Source organism: Sycon ciliatum, chromosome 9 (genome assembly GCF_964019385.1).
Source record: "Sycon ciliatum chromosome 9, ocSycCili1.1, whole genome shotgun sequence".
Classification (NCBI taxonomy): domain Eukaryota; kingdom Metazoa; phylum Porifera; class Calcarea; order Leucosolenida; family Sycettidae; genus Sycon; species Sycon ciliatum.
Genome location: NC_088651.1, coordinates 24,195,208 through 24,210,917, shown reverse-complemented (window position 1 = coordinate 24,210,917; position 15,710 = coordinate 24,195,208). Strand labels below are relative to the sequence as shown.

General features: G+C 44.8%; 2 long non-coding RNA genes across 2 annotated transcripts; both read right to left on the bottom strand.

The window, feature by feature from the left end:
- Positions 1–5,880: 5,880 nt before the first annotated feature.
- Positions 5,881–6,656, bottom strand: LOC135825205 (uncharacterized). The gene is made up of 2 exons (XR_010555033.1): positions 6,392–6,656; positions 5,881–6,196 (listed from the first exon to the last, which is right to left on the bottom strand). It is a non-coding gene; the product is annotated as an uncharacterized LOC135825205 (long non-coding RNA).
- Positions 6,657–10,904: 4,248 nt separating this feature from the next.
- LOC135825346 (uncharacterized) lies at positions 10,905–11,987 on the bottom strand. Its single transcript, XR_010555063.1, has 2 exons — positions 11,425–11,987; positions 10,905–11,078 (listed from the first exon to the last, which is right to left on the bottom strand). It is a non-coding gene; the product is annotated as an uncharacterized LOC135825346 (long non-coding RNA).
- Between the last annotated feature and the right edge of the window lie 3,723 nt (positions 11,988–15,710).

Here is a 15,710-nt window from a genome sequence, read left to right as displayed (position 1 = left end):
ATGCAAATGGACGGAGCTGTTCGCTGGCCAGGGATTTCTTGTCTCCCTGTGCCGCTATGGAGATAAAGGTGGATTCAGATGGACGGGGCTGTAGGAGCCAGTCAATATCGGACCGGAGGACTATCCTCGGAATGCTGCAGCACTTAAGTGGAGCGCACAGGGTTAGCAATTACAGGTGTCCATCAACCTATCGCCTTCAAATTCATACCGAATTCCGATGGCGATCAATTTGGCTTCCAAAATGATGTAGTACCTCTGCCATGCTCGATTCGATCTTGGCGTGGTCGCCAAATGTTGTGAACCCTTCTGATTCTGCTAAATTGTCAGTAACGAACGACCGCACGGCACGAGGACAACTATTTACTCTTCAACAGTATATTTCACTTGATCGAGCAAAAACTAACACTAAAACCACCAGGTAGTTATAGCGTGAAATGACAGCGTATAATCAGAAAAGCATACACATACAACATACAACTACAGCGTACGCAGCAAATCGCACATAGCGCATGTAGCGTATACCACGCCGTAAGCATCAGTGGTACGGCGGAGTCGATATACAACTGCATTGAAACGTACACAATGTCACAAGCGAAAGGCCGTTGACGCTTGAGAACTTGTGGTGTCGTAACAGCTTCTTTAAAATAATTATTTTAATCTCACGCCTTGAATTGACTGTTGTCGGTGTAAATGTTTCTACGGAAGTTCAGCAGCTGACACTCACACCGTCAGCAATGTATTAAAAACCATAATTATTATACTGAGGCGTACGGATCACGCACCCAGCTAAAGCATAGTGGATGGATATTGCGTCTCCGTGCACACTGTTCTCACATTACGCGAGGATATACATGTAACGGATAAGGTTGACTGGTTTGCTAACAACCACACCCAAACACATCGGAGCTTACTAAGTAGTTTATCTTTTTCGCCTGTTCGTTTCATACCTCTGTCATGAAGCTGTCACGAACAAGAACTTAGGTAACGCAAACACTATAATCTTCGCAGCAGAAGCTCAATTACTTCAACTGTGGAAGCGATAGAACAGCACGCCAGAACTGCCAATGACACGTCACCTATCAACCCTGCCTCTCTAACACTCCAAACGTACATATAAACGAAGCACGAAGTGTCTGAAGTCCTTGTAAACGAAGCGTTCAGTCCAATCGTCATTCGTCACCTTCACTGGATCGGAACACCTATACCAGTCCTGCTACGATGGCGTATCTGAACAACAACAGCAATCGATTCGATGACGCGACCCTTTTACATCAGCAGCTCGCAGCCGAATCGTGCGCCACCTTCTGCCGCATTGCGACGAACACTACCACCAGCGCCAGTGCACAGGATCATCATGTGTTGACGGTAGGCTCAATAACATGGACGCTGGCCAGGGATTTCTTGGCTCCCTGTGCCACGATGGAGATACAGGTGGATGCAAATGGACGGCGCTGTACGAGCCAGTCAATATCGGACCGGAGGACTATCCTGGGAACGCTGCAGCACTTAGGTCGAGCGCACAGCGTTAGTCATTACAGGTGTCTTCCTAGCAATGGGGACTTTGACTTCAAAAAATTTCAGACCAACGCTAGAGTACCCTTCGTAAAGCCCAACGGCCACGTTGTTCTAACGGTCCTGAAATTGGATTTTCGCGAGAAGTCGACCAGCACCCGGCAGCTACGCAATCAGCACCAGAATGTTCTGCATCTGACCCAGATAACCTTGCAAGGTGGTGAGCATGAGCTGAAACAACAAAACAACCTATTACAAAGGCTGGTCAGAGGGGTACGTAACACATTCTATCGCTGTTTAGACTTCGTTTCCAGTCTAGATCTCCTCTCCGGAATTCGTGGAAACAGTAGATGATCTACCTTCTGTTTTCTCATGTATTATCTTGTGGTTACTGGACTTGTTTTGATGCATGTCTAGTTATTGTTTATGGCTGTAAACATACACATCGCCTTTTTGTTTATTACTACAGTACACTACTGTCTGTCTTGATCGGTTGCTTCTATCTCCACGGAGTCACATACTTTTGAATATCAAGTCCTTTCAATACAATGGTTTTGTTCAAAGCCAGCCTACATTTTAAGTCACTCAATGTCGTTTCAAGGTGAATGGTTTTCACCAATCAAGTTCTGTGATTGAATAGTTGTGCTTCTCTAAAAAGCTCCGCGATTGATCAGTGACGGTTCTTTTAAAAAATACTTCAAAGTACCAAAGTTTAGCTCTCTGCCTAAAGGATGCAAGTATTGAGAGCAAACAGTACTAATAACTATGAGCCATTGTAAATGCTGAAATCAACTTAAAATTGAACTGCATATCTCATTGATTAGTTGAGGGTAGTGAAAAGGGGCGCATAATATAGCAGGAAAATTAATATCGCATGTATCCACGCGAAGTCGCATTAAGCCAGCTAGAGACACCCTTGGAAGAAAGGTGCTTTCAACGGGAGAACGGTTGACGGAGACAATTCACCTGACCACACCTCAGCTCATCCGATCCTGGCGACAATTGCCAGCAGCCACATGGGAGATGATGAATAATTTTGCTCCTGCATGGCATCGACCTGGGCCGTAGTTATTGTGCGTGAGGTTTTAAGCACCCCACTGGCCATCTGCATAAGAGACGGTATCGCAAGGCTACCTGAGTGAGGCGGGATCGGCAGGACTGATATCTTGATCTCAAAAAATGCCTGCCTGCCCGTTATGGAGGGTAGCAGCTGGGTCAGGATTGTTTGATGTAAGTCATAGTCTTATGGTCTTATCCTCCACTCTTTATAGACTTGCACACACAACCCCGTTATCACATGGACGCAGTGCACACCTGGCTACTCTTCTCCATTCTATTAGTCTTGAGTTGCGCCCAACTATATTATTATTATTATTAGTTTGTATCCCTGGTGATGTATGTGCCTGGAGAGCACTATATAAGTGGTGCTCTTCAGGAACAATCTTCCCCAACCTACTCAAGCTCAACTGATGCGGGGTGAATTCCACAAAACACTGTGTATTGAGCAGGGAGTGGTGCTTTCTTGGAGGCTTGCCGAGTGGATTGTTTTTTTTTCAGGCGTGCGGGAAGGGACTCAGATGGAAAGACAAGGTTTAATTTATACAAAAGAGAAAGACCAAGGAGCTACAAGTTACGCTATAATGTCCACTAACACCACCAGTTACTAAACAATCAGCTCATGCGATAACATTGCATGCCACTGACCGACAGTACTGACGTTCAACAACTAACTGGCTAACAGCTTTAACACATCTTGGATGCGCACTCCAACAGCTTTCCAACTTGGAAGGTTCTAAGTTATAGAAATAACATAAGGTGGGGAAGGTGAACGCAACCAAGATAAGCACGAGCTGAAAGTCTCAGCTGTGAAGGTTGTTGGTGGATGTTCATGCATGTCGATGACGATACTGGCAAGATCATTGCACAATACGGTCAAACCACGATTCCAGAACGCAAAGCAACATTCCACACAACTTGTGTGGCTCAAGAGATACGAAGATCAATAAAATGGGAAGCTATGCGAACAAGAATCATGAAAAACCGAACGCCTCAGTAAAATAGCACTGTTCGTCGACTATGACAATTTAGATGGACAATAAGAAGCGGTAACAAGCAACAGTTTCAAACGACAATCCTTTCGCCGTATACTATAGATAAAGACCGCTCATCAGGTGTGCAGGAATGGACTCAGATGGAGAGCCAAGGTTTAATTTATACAAAAGAGAAAGACCAAGTAAGTGTCGTACAATGTTATCGCATGAGCTGATTGTTTAGTAACTGGTGGTGTTAATGGACAGTATAGCGTAACTTGTAGTTCCTTGGTCTTTGTCTTTTGTATAAATTAAACCTTGGCTCTCCATCTGAGGCCATTCCTGCACACCTGAAGAGCCGTCTTTATCTATACGGCGAAACGATCGTCATGTGAAACTGCTGCTTGTTACCGCTGCTTATTGTCCATCTAAATTGTCATAGTCGAAGTACAGTGCTGTTTTACTGAGGCGTTCGGTTTTTTCATGAGTCTTGTTGGCATAGCTTCCCCTTTTATTGATCCTCGCATCTCCTGAGCCACACAAGTTGTGTGGAATGTTGCTTTGCGTTCTGGAATAGCAGGTTTGACCGTATTGTCCTATGGTCTTACCAGTATCGTCATCTACATGCATGAACATCCGCCAACGTCTTTCACAGCAGTGACTTTCAGCTCGTGCTTATCTTTGTTGCGCTCACCTTCCCCTCCTTATGTGAATTGTTTAGTAACTGGTGGTGTTAGTGGACAGTATAGCGTAACTTGTCGTTCTCTTTTTTATTCAGTTGCCTAATAGTGACACACTAGCATGGTGGTGCAGATCCTATGGACGATTCTGGTTATCAATATTGCGACAGTCAAGAGCCTCTTACCATCATCACAAGCGATGAAAATGATCACTCTGCATTCATAGACAAGCGTTATGTTCATCGTATGTGTCCCGATTAGCCCTTAGCAGTGCTGAACTACATGTATGATACCTACACTACATTTCCGTGTTTGCTTGTGTCTGCCACCGGCATGCCTGGCGCAATCCCGTACATGTACCGTACCGTACCATCAAAGACGTCAAAACGGTGTTGTACGGTATGTACGGTATAAGGATGTCAGACATTCTTTTTTCTTTCTTTTTCTTTTTACCAGGCGTGGGCCATCCCCTGAATTCATAGGTGCCAACCAGGGAGTCGTCAAATACCGGGAGTGGAAACGCCGTTAATCTTGATTATCCATGCTCGCCTCGCGCAAAATTTTTGCGGTGCCTTGAGTACCTCAGCGTCGTCAAATGCAATTTAGAGTAGCCTTGAGTATTTTTTGGGAGAAAGCGTCCATCAGAACGTGTATACAGAGATATTTGCAGTGGTCTGCTCGTTTACTAGTAGGAGGACACCTAATTTATCGGTAGGCGTTATCGCAGTGTTGCGATGTATGACTGGAGGCCCGATTCACGCGCGGATAGTGACGTGACTTTTGATGTAATTTATCGAGGAAAATAGCTCAGCCTCAGTAATCAAAGCCACTTGGTTCGACCCACGAAAAAACTTCTCGTAACCATTGTCCTTTTCATATACGTGCTACCTGTGAATTTTCTCGGTGTAAGATGGTATGCCACTGACTTTTTGAGGGACCCTTCGTTTCTAAAACATTATTGATTTTTAAATCACGACAACATTATTATAAAGTCAAGGAATTTCTCTTGTTTTCTTCTTCAGTGTAAGAGAACATCACCGCTTTCAGTATGTCTCATGTCAAGAGGAAGCGTGACAACGTATATGCACCACCAACACTGAGAATCCAATTACAGATTTGGCCGATTGTGGCGAGTATCACAGAATTGACAATGCACACCGAATTAAACTGTTCTAAATCCCTCTCCCTTTCTGTCTCGCTTCTTTTTGCCAACTTTGGGTGTCAGCAGTTACGCATGCGCACATGCACGCACCAATATACGGGTGCGCACGTACTCATTGGCATGCACAAACTGCACATGCACACACACGGCATGCACGAACTGCGCATGCACGCATGCACGCACATTCACACACATACACACACACATACACACACACTGGAATACATGCATGCATGCACACACACACACATACACACAAACCGGGTCCTGGTAAACACTGCCATTACGGTCACCTGTCCCCTTGCGGGGCCGACAACATGGAAACGCCGAGCGACGGCAGAAAGTCGGCAGTCTGCCAAGAGATCAGGGACCATATTCAATCGGCACGACAAGAGAGACATCTTTGGCAGCACACACACACATACACACACATACTGACATGCCCACGCTGTGCATGCACACACACGAACACACACATGGTGGATGCTCATGTGTCTCAGATTCAATTATCTTCTCAAAGTTTGGTAGATTCGGAGACATGTTGGCCAGAATTTCATAGCCGAAAGTCGCCAACACCGGCTTGACGCTAGTTAACTCAGGCTTTCTGCTAGCTTCCAGTTCTCTTCTCACCGCAACAACATACCAACCACCATGGTATCTTTTTGGTGTCTCTGCAGTGCAGTTGACTATGGCGGTGGGCAGGGGTGCTGCTGCTGCTGTTGCTGCTGCGGATGATGCTGGCATGATGGACGGCTTTCTTGCCACTACTGTACCGCAAAAACTTGAAAACACAGCTGATGTGGTCTCCAGGTCTGGACAAAACGCACACGGAAAACAGCGCAGTATTTCTATATTTAAATTGTCACAAGTATTCATCCAGGTAGATAATGCCATGTGTATCCTGATTCCTGACCATCACATAGTTTCTTAAATCTACCATTGCATTTCTTTTTACGAGTTTCACATTTATGCACGATCATTAGGCAAGTAAAAGAGATGATACTCACCCAGGACATCCATTTTCTCATGACTTGGCAACTTGGACAGTGTCTCGAGGAGAGACGTCCAGGCCAGATTAATAGTGTCAACCTTTCTCCTCTTCACCATCTTCAACAGGTCAGTTCGGCGATGACGATCAGCATGTGCAACATCACGATAAAATATGTCAATCTTAGATAAAAGGTTACAACTTCGGGGCTGTTCAACTTCACGGCGTAGTGGATGGCCCTTGCAACAGAAGTTTCCCTGGGTCTGTACTTGACTGGAGGTTGATAAATCGAATGCTCCGTACATGCAGCATGCATGTGTAACAAACCAAAACAAAGCTATTCAGTGATAGAAGTATTCACTCGATAAAGCTTGGTTTTACTCACCTCTCGCCAAAGTTCCAAACATCACTCGTAAAATGGCTACCGATATCTCCCTGTCCAGCATGACCATGCACTGCCGACGAATCCACGACGAAGAGTGATAATACTACAAAAGGGAAGCGGAAATCTGACGAGAAGGTTTATGTATGGAGACGTCAAAACTGCTCCGCTTGCAGGAAGAACCAAAATAGATTTTGACATTTTGAAAATCCCGCGGAATTGGTGAATGTGGCACAAAAAAGATTATTTGGAAAAAATCGGCGTGCTCCAGCGCGAGGCGAGCATGGATCACGCTCGCGCATCTCGTTTCCACTCCCGGTATTTGACGACTCCCTGGTGCCAACTCTTTAAAAATAAGGATGTCGTAAAGCATGTCGTACAACAGCACGATGAAATTGTCGGAGATACCAGGGACCGCTTGGGAACGATGAACATTACAACAGTCTTATTGTGAGTGAAAGTTAGGCCAAGTTTTTGAAGATCAGAAGCAAGTGCTATCCCGAGCATTATGTTAGCATTACAAAAGCTTTACGCATACACAGGATGCGTATTATAGGAGACCCAAGTTGCTGAAGATCAGTAGTCATTGCTGATAACGTGCAGAAAAATTAAATCCGCAGCCTCTTTTGCGTCGGGCAGGATGTGTATCATAGGAGACTGTAAAGTAATCTAATGTGCTCCACAGCCAACCATGCATTCTGCCGTCCAAGCACACTATCAAGGCAAGGACATTATTGTATTGGTATTGATTAATTTGAATTCGGTATCTCAACAGTACAATGTACAACTTGGGAAGATCCGAATGACATAGATGCATAAACATAAAAGTGGAGTAGGTGCTACAGCTGATCATTTTATCGCAGGTTGAGAGACTAAACTAATACCAGTATGCAAGTACACAAGAAATAAAAGCTGAACAAATACGACCGCATGACATTGGGGAAAAGCACCAATTAAAATTATTGTATTGTATCGTATTTTATGGAATGTAATTTTACCTCGTTGGCTCAGCAGGTCAATGTATTATTATAAAAGGCCAGAAAATCCGATTATGAGGGGCAGTTCTGATAGCTTGCATGATGAGCTAGGCAAAACAGCATCGGAACGAAAACACACCGGGGTAGTAATGGTAGATCTATCGAAGGCATTTGATAGAGTCCAGCATGCCAGGCTTGTGCAAGTGCTGTTTGACCTTGGCATTTGTGACACACCACTGGAATGGTTCCTCAGTTATCTCTCGGAGCGGCAGCAGTGTGTGCGGGTGGAACACTCAGTTTCGCAATATGTTGGATGCTCCCGAGGAGTGCCTCAAGGCAGCGTTCTGGGCCCTCTTCTTTTTGTACTGTACACCAGTGATAGTGATATGTCGTCAGTTCTACCAGGTAGTGTATGCCACCAGGAATTCGCTGATGATGTGGCTCTGGACTACTCCGACTATCAGCCTGATTTAGTGTGCTCTGTTCTCTCTAACGCTGTAACACGACTCGCTGAGTACTTGGACAACATTGGTCTGCTATTAAATGCCAGTAAAACCCAAGTTATGTTTGTGAGACCCCGTGGGTGTCTGGATGGACCATCTGAAGTGAAGTGTGGTACCACAGTGCTTGATGTTACTCCAGTCACGAAGTATCTCGGTGTCATGCTTGATGACCAACTGTCCTGGAAGCCCCAAGTGGACTTTATTGCCAGCAAGACTGCTACTACAATCGGGCAGCTCTGGCGCCATGGACGGTGCCTTTCACTCAATGCCCGCCGGGCCTGGTACATGAGTATGATCCAGTCTGTTCTCTGCTATGCCTCAAACTGTTTCTTTCCTGCTCTATCCAAACTGCTGCTACATCGACTGCTACGCATTGCTAAGTCTGGCATACGAGCCATCTTCCAACTCCCCAGAAGGACCCCCACTGCTCCCCTATTTGCCAGACTATCAATGCCTCAGCTCCACCAGCTGTACGTGCAACGTCTGCTTCTCTTCGTCTTCCGCTGCCTTCATGGCAGAGCCAGCTCACTGTTCCAATCCTACTACTCCCTCATTGCCACGGATGTGGACAGAAGTTGTGTCACGCGTGGTCAGGTCAGCCAGCTGCTCAGAGTGCCGTTCCTACCTGGTCCCTCAGGCCGTAGCTCTATCGCCTTTGTTGGCAGTACCACATGGAACTCTCTCCCTGCTGATATTCGCGCTTGCGACGTACGCCACACGTTTCAAGCATTGCTGTCTGGCTATGACCTCATCTCCCTCGTCAACTAGCTCTCCGATGTTGTGCCTACTATGTCTTCTTCACAGATTCTGCCTGAACAGATGCTCATCAATTATGTTCTTGTCCTCTATCCTAGTCCAAATCCTGCCTTGCCCATGCATGACTCTCATGAAATGCCCGTACTAAATAGTCTATAGAACAAGAATATTGTATATCATACTTCTCTCATCAACTATGATAATACCCATTTCATACCGCCCCCCCCCCTTCATAAAATTAATACCTACTGTTTTCTTTCCTTTCATTTCATCTTCTTTTCCGTTCCTTTCTTCTTCATACACATTTTAAACATTTTCATCATATTGTGAGAGCCGTGGGCCAATAGCCCCGGTGAGAAGGCAGTCTTGCCTGTTCATATGGTGAAGTAAAATAAAGAAACAACAACAACAACAACAGCATAGCGTAGGGCGCTAAACTTCCAAGCTCTCTCGCTAGTTGACTTCTTTTGTAAAAAGAGCTTTTCATTACCAAATTTGTTTGAGTTACCTTTGAAAATTGTCATGTTACCCTGTCTTCGTAATCGTCATACTCGTCCAACCGATGTCACCCTCACCCTGCGAATAATCAACTCATCTCTCCTTTAGCTCCACTTCTGCTTCCATCATGACCGAACACCAACTATGCCTCAATTTTTTTAATTATTAGAGCAATATCCATAGCCTGCACAGTCATGGCTGCTAAAATCCAGAGGTCATGACTTCGTAACATGCATAATCTACTAGTACATGTACGCGGAGTTTTGCGAACTACCCGTCACTAGCTCGTGCGCCCCGGGATACCTGATAAAGGCTGACTCACTCGCATCTTCTGGTACATGTACTGTATCAGTGTGAGAAGGCGAGTCCGAGCATAAAACAATGTATTGCCATGATTTCTACTTCGAAGTACCTTGCTTTTCATTGAAAACACTATCTGCACGACCTACGAACACTTTACCATGCTGACCACCAGCACTGATCAAGTGCATTCTACACAATTGTGTAGCCTACTTACTAGGGTCCGGCGGATTCTGCAGGCAGAAAAATTGGCAGAATTCGGTACTTTTTCTGGTAAGTTTCATGCATGTTTGGTATGTGGATAAAGAAATGGAGCAGAATTCGAGAAATTGCCCGCCATAAGGTTTGTATGGCTCTGCCAATTTCACTGCTTTTCGAGCAAAATCTGCTAGACCTCGACCAAATATGCTTGCGCATATTTCCGCATATTTTGTGAGACAGTTCATATACTTGTATGGCATATTGAGCGACAAAGGGAATATTGGAATGAAGCCAGCATATAATTCAAATATTCTGAAGAAAATGAGGACAAAACATTCATATTATGGACAAATGCGTTCAGAAATGCCTTTTATGGATGAACTTGGAATGGTGGAGGCGTTTGCTACATTTCCCCATGGATGAACACTATCGTTACGGTTGCTGGGGACACACCCCAGCCATACTATTCCGCATGTGTTTTGATTTGCACCATAGGCATGATAGCCGTGAAGCCAATGAATATTCCAAGGTGGTAATTTTACTGAAATGATCTACACTTTCTGCTTATGTCGAGCATATTTTTGGCATATTTTGGCATATCTTTTCGCATATATTGCTTAGTCTTTGGCATATTATGGACGTTTTCCCTGATATGCGACGAGCATAATAATTATGCTCTTTTTTTAAGCGTATTTGGTTGAGGCCTATAATCTGCCACCTTTTCGAGCAGAATCCGCCGATCCCTACTACATACTAGAACTGTGGTACAATCATGTAGGTGTGCTCCTACCTCCCAAGGGATGCCAAATTATGCTCGACTGTTTATCTACTCTTGCTAGAACCAAACGTCCCGGGGTGTTGTAAAAATTGTTTTATGTACTTGTACGGGAACGACGCAAGCGAGACACTGCACTATAATATTTGTACACACATTATTATTCACAGGTAATGCACAATAGCTTGGTGTATCTGGCTCGGCTGGATGTTGTTGCAAGCGTAGTCTACGACGGCTGGTTTGATCAAAGCTACGTGTATCAGGTCTTCAACCAGCACGCTCCATCCAATCGATTTTACCACACTGGAGAACAGCTACACACAGAATCAGAAAATATTCAAATAGAGAAAAATTAAAATCAAGGGGAGACGAATTAAATATCCCAACAAATAATGCAACAAATCCCCCCCCCCCCCCCTAAATGCATATTCTTCGCGCTGCAGGTATTGGTGGAGAACCTAGAGCAATATCAGACCTCTGTTTCAGTATACATTGCTTTGACATAATACTTAGGGACAGCCATAGTGCATCTTTAGAACATTGGGTAGGTACGAATGAAAACTGGGAGATGTCGTGAGGCAACAGTCCATACAACTGACAATATCAACAGCGCTGCACTGTACTCTTCTGCTTCGATCTGACAGCTTTCCATTCTCTTACCTTGCATTCGTCGGCCAGCCGGCCATCACAAGTCCTCCTGCCATATCTCCACTCCACAAATATGCATGTATAGGGTTTCTAGACCTCTCAGTATCATTTGAAGCTGGATAATGTATGTAAACGTGAGAGGGGGACTGCCACTTGCTGAATACAATCGTGTCTTTGCACGGATTTCAGTTGGCGTATCGTAGTTGCCAATGAAATATTCTATGCTCAAAACTTGCCACCCTGACACCTTGCCTTTTGTTGCCACTACTCTGCTGACTGACAAACCCGTCCGAATCTCTTTTTCAAGCGTCCAAGCAAAGCTATGGACGGAGAGTGAGCACATCGGAGCGTACAAGGGGGGACCCCAGCATACTTTGGATGGCTGCATGGGTCCCACCCAGACAGGCTCGTCATTCCTACAATCTTCCCACGTCTTGCAGTACATTCGTTCGAAGAAGCACTCAACGAACTCAGTGGCTTCGGAACTGGTTATAAAGTACGTTTCGTAATCGCCATCCTCCATTGTTCTTGCTTCTTCCAGTCTATGTCCAAACTAGAAATCTTCCAAATTCTGATCGCTGCGCAGCAGGTTGTCTCAGAACGCAGTGGTTATTGGGCTATTCATACTACATTACAATACGCGTCACGTTTTGGAATACGACGTACTGGCAGACGTCGTTTTCATGCAGGTGCATTCACACAGCCACGTACACGGTGCTCGTACAGCTGTGTGTACAGCTTCTTTTGGACACAAACTGCTGGGAACGACAGAACGAAACTCGGTACAGGGGTCTGGATACCTTGTCTACGTTTTCGTATCAGTAAGGATTTTCCCGCTACGTTTCCATGTTGTCATGGCTATCCGGGCGAGAATGTCACGTACGCCACGTTTTGGGCGTAGTGTGAATACACACTCTGAACCCAAGCCTACTTCGATAAGGACAACACGAAAATGAACAGCCGCAACAACAACAGCTAGCGAGGTATGGACTTCGCAAATGATGCATCTCCCGCCGGTATAGCGGGTTATGAAGCTTGGCTGTGAGAACGTGCTTCTAACTGGCCAAGAGGCCGCCCACTAGAACGCCTTTGGGGGACCAACTCATGTCAAGGGTCATGCTTACAGTGGTTTGCTTATATAGTTCTTTTCGTCAACTGTCCCCGTGCGCTTGTCGCCTTTATGTGCTATGCGTAATTCAATCTGATCTAGAATTTGCATTTCAATCGTTCTTACCCTGCTTATCTGCAAAAGACAGTGAGCGCCTATTTGCTGTTCACCGTCGTGCAATCCGAGCAGCCTGTGGTGCCCATTACTGTGCTGACGTGGACCCCCTTTACCACTCTCTTAAGCTATGCCCTCAGGACCACCGTTTCTTACAGTTGTTCATTAAAGTTATCTTTCAGTGTAAAGTAGCTCACCCGGTTACCAGTTTAGATTCTCTATTTTGTAGGCACAGTACACCTGCTTACACCACTCGCGGCTCTTCTGCAAATAATCTTTCGTTATGCCGATATAAGATTGCATGCGGGTATCGCTCATTGCCTAGAAGGATTACTTTACTTTGGAATGCTCTGCCCTTTGAAATGAAGTCTTGCAATACGTCTTCTGCATTTAACGCCCATCTTGCCTGCATTCTTAATGACGGGCCACAATGTACCCGGTTAAAACAGCTCCTTTTTGAAAATGTTTTCAATGAGTGATGTGTCGCTTTGATGTTTCGCTTTGTGTTACTCTAACTGGTGCTTTTTTCTTGCACAGAGGGAATACCGATTTTGTGATATTAATGTTCGATCAGGCATGATCTTTTATCCTCCACTGGACTTCGTGGACTCTACTGAGCGTTAGAGTTCTGCCGGTTCCAGATGTGATTGGATAGTTCAGTGCTACTGGCGTACTTTTCGTTTCAGGTTGTTGTCACCTGGTTGGCATGGCGTGACTTGAACAGTGGTGCCGACATACCGGTGTATTCTTTCTTTAATAGTGGGGCCTGACGTAATGGATGATACATACTATGGTGCGCAAGCTCACGTTAACGCCGAGACCATAGTTCGGTGTTGTGGCCTTGCCTCACCAGCACAGGCTTGCTTTGCAGCCCCAACTCTCCCTTCTGTTTTGTTATTGTATACTCTGTTGTCTTCTCCCCTTCTGACGAGTAGGTTGTGTACTTGGTAAAAAATAATAATATTAAAAAATATAAAAAATACTGTAGTCTGTAGATCAGCTACGTGGTTTGTTATTCATCGTTAACGGGGGCAGCCTGTTCGTAAAATCCCTGAATATCGAATTTGTAAATTCATATCGAGTGCTCCATCAGTTGAAAGAGCATGAACAGCTGCAAAATCTCTGAAAATCTTGTCTCGATCTGACCAGCCGTTCGAGAGTTATGGCTGAAAATGTGCCCTTGCAAGGAAAGATTTTTGTTGCACGCCGTCATTTGTTGGCAGCACTTTATTTGAATCTGAACAGACCGTACGCAACTTGTCGTATCATGGAAACCCGCGATAGTGCGCAGAATTTTGCTCCAAGTCCAAAAAATCGCGTTTCTCAGCCACGTACTGTAAAACCGGAACGTCTAACGACCAAAAAGTTTATCGTTTTTGTAATTTTGGCATGATTACGTGCAGAAAGTTTAACGATGGGTACCTGACCACCCATCTGAATGCGCATCTTTACACAGACATGGCAAGGTATGGTATTGATCTATTTGAATTCGGTATCTCAACAGTACATTGTACAACTTGGGAAGATCCGAATGACATAGATACATAAACATAAAAGTGGAGTAGGTGCTACAGCTGATCATTTTTTTCGCAGGTTGTGGGACTAAACTAATACCAGTATGCAAGTACACAAGAAATAAAAGCTGAATAAATACGACTGCATGACATTGGAGAAAAGGCACCAATCAGAGCAAAACAAAGCGACACATCACTCATTGAAAACATTTTCAAAAAGGAGCATCTAGCGATAACGTATTATATAAATAACGAAAAAGAATTTGTCGTTAAAACGTTAGACTTTTGTGACTCGTTAGACTTCTCCGTTATACAGTATTGGACTGCACGACGGCGGGCGAAGCCGGACTTTTGCCAGCACCCTCGTGACGTTGCAGTTATGTGGCTTGATTATTGTAGTTGACGTTGATTTAGTGACTTTGGCAAGTTTGAGTCGTGTCATGAAGTCTGGTAGGATTCAGTACTAGGCAGTAGTGGATAGGCCTTGACAGATTATGCTAGCATAATTTTTCGCATAATTCCTACCAAAATCGAATAATCGCATAATTCGAGGAAAATTGCATACGAATCGCATAAAATTGGAATAATCTGCCTGTTCGCATCAAATTCCATTCAGTTGTAATGGTCTACAAGTACAAGTAGATGCACCAGAAAATCGTAGGTTTACGACTCCCTTGATAACATGTCCAGTCCACTACAATCAGTGACGTATCGACGATCGTAGCTAGGTCGGACGGTGCGTTGACCCCGTTGAACTTTTGCTACTACAGAACAACGCCCTCTACCAAAAATTCCCCTGTTATTTTGGACAGAAACATTAAACATTAGCAGCATATGTGAGCATAATGCGGCATAATATGATAACTTTTAGCATAAAAATAGCATAATTCTGCAATTTTTTCAGCAATGCGAAAAGCATAATTTCACGAAAATATTAGCATAATCTGTCAAGGCCTAGTAGTGGAACGTGAGTGGTAGTTTTGCCGATTTTTGAGGGTATCCTGGATTTGGTTTGCAGCGCTGTGGAAATGGCTTGCTGTGGAGGTCCCAGCAATGGATGTTGTATCAAAGCTACGACCTCGTAGCACGCCCTAAACCTAAAAAAATCAAAAATTACTTGGGTCTGTGGGAATCTGTGCGAGAACGCCCACTCGTGACATTGTGACAGATTCCAGGGCCACGTTGAGGGGCCCTATCCCACCACCCATGGCTGCTTCTGGACTTTTTTAGGTTTAGATCCCGCGCAGGGACAGAATGGGCAAGAACAGGTGAAAAAATTGTAAATGCATAGGTTTGGCTCCTGGGTGGCTCGCACACCGTGGCACTATGCCGGGATTTTGAGTTTGTCCGGCCTGGAAAGCCTGTCAGTGAGGCGCAATAACTTTGAAATCATGTCCAGAGGGTCAGCATAGTGACAGGAGTGTGTGGTTAACATTTCACTCAAATCCATTGAGAGACACCAAAGTTACGGTCAATTCAATGCCATATGAAATTTAGGACCAGGCTGCTACCTTTAAAAGTGGACAGGATGGCTTGTGTCTGGAGTTACAAGGCCTTTCCGA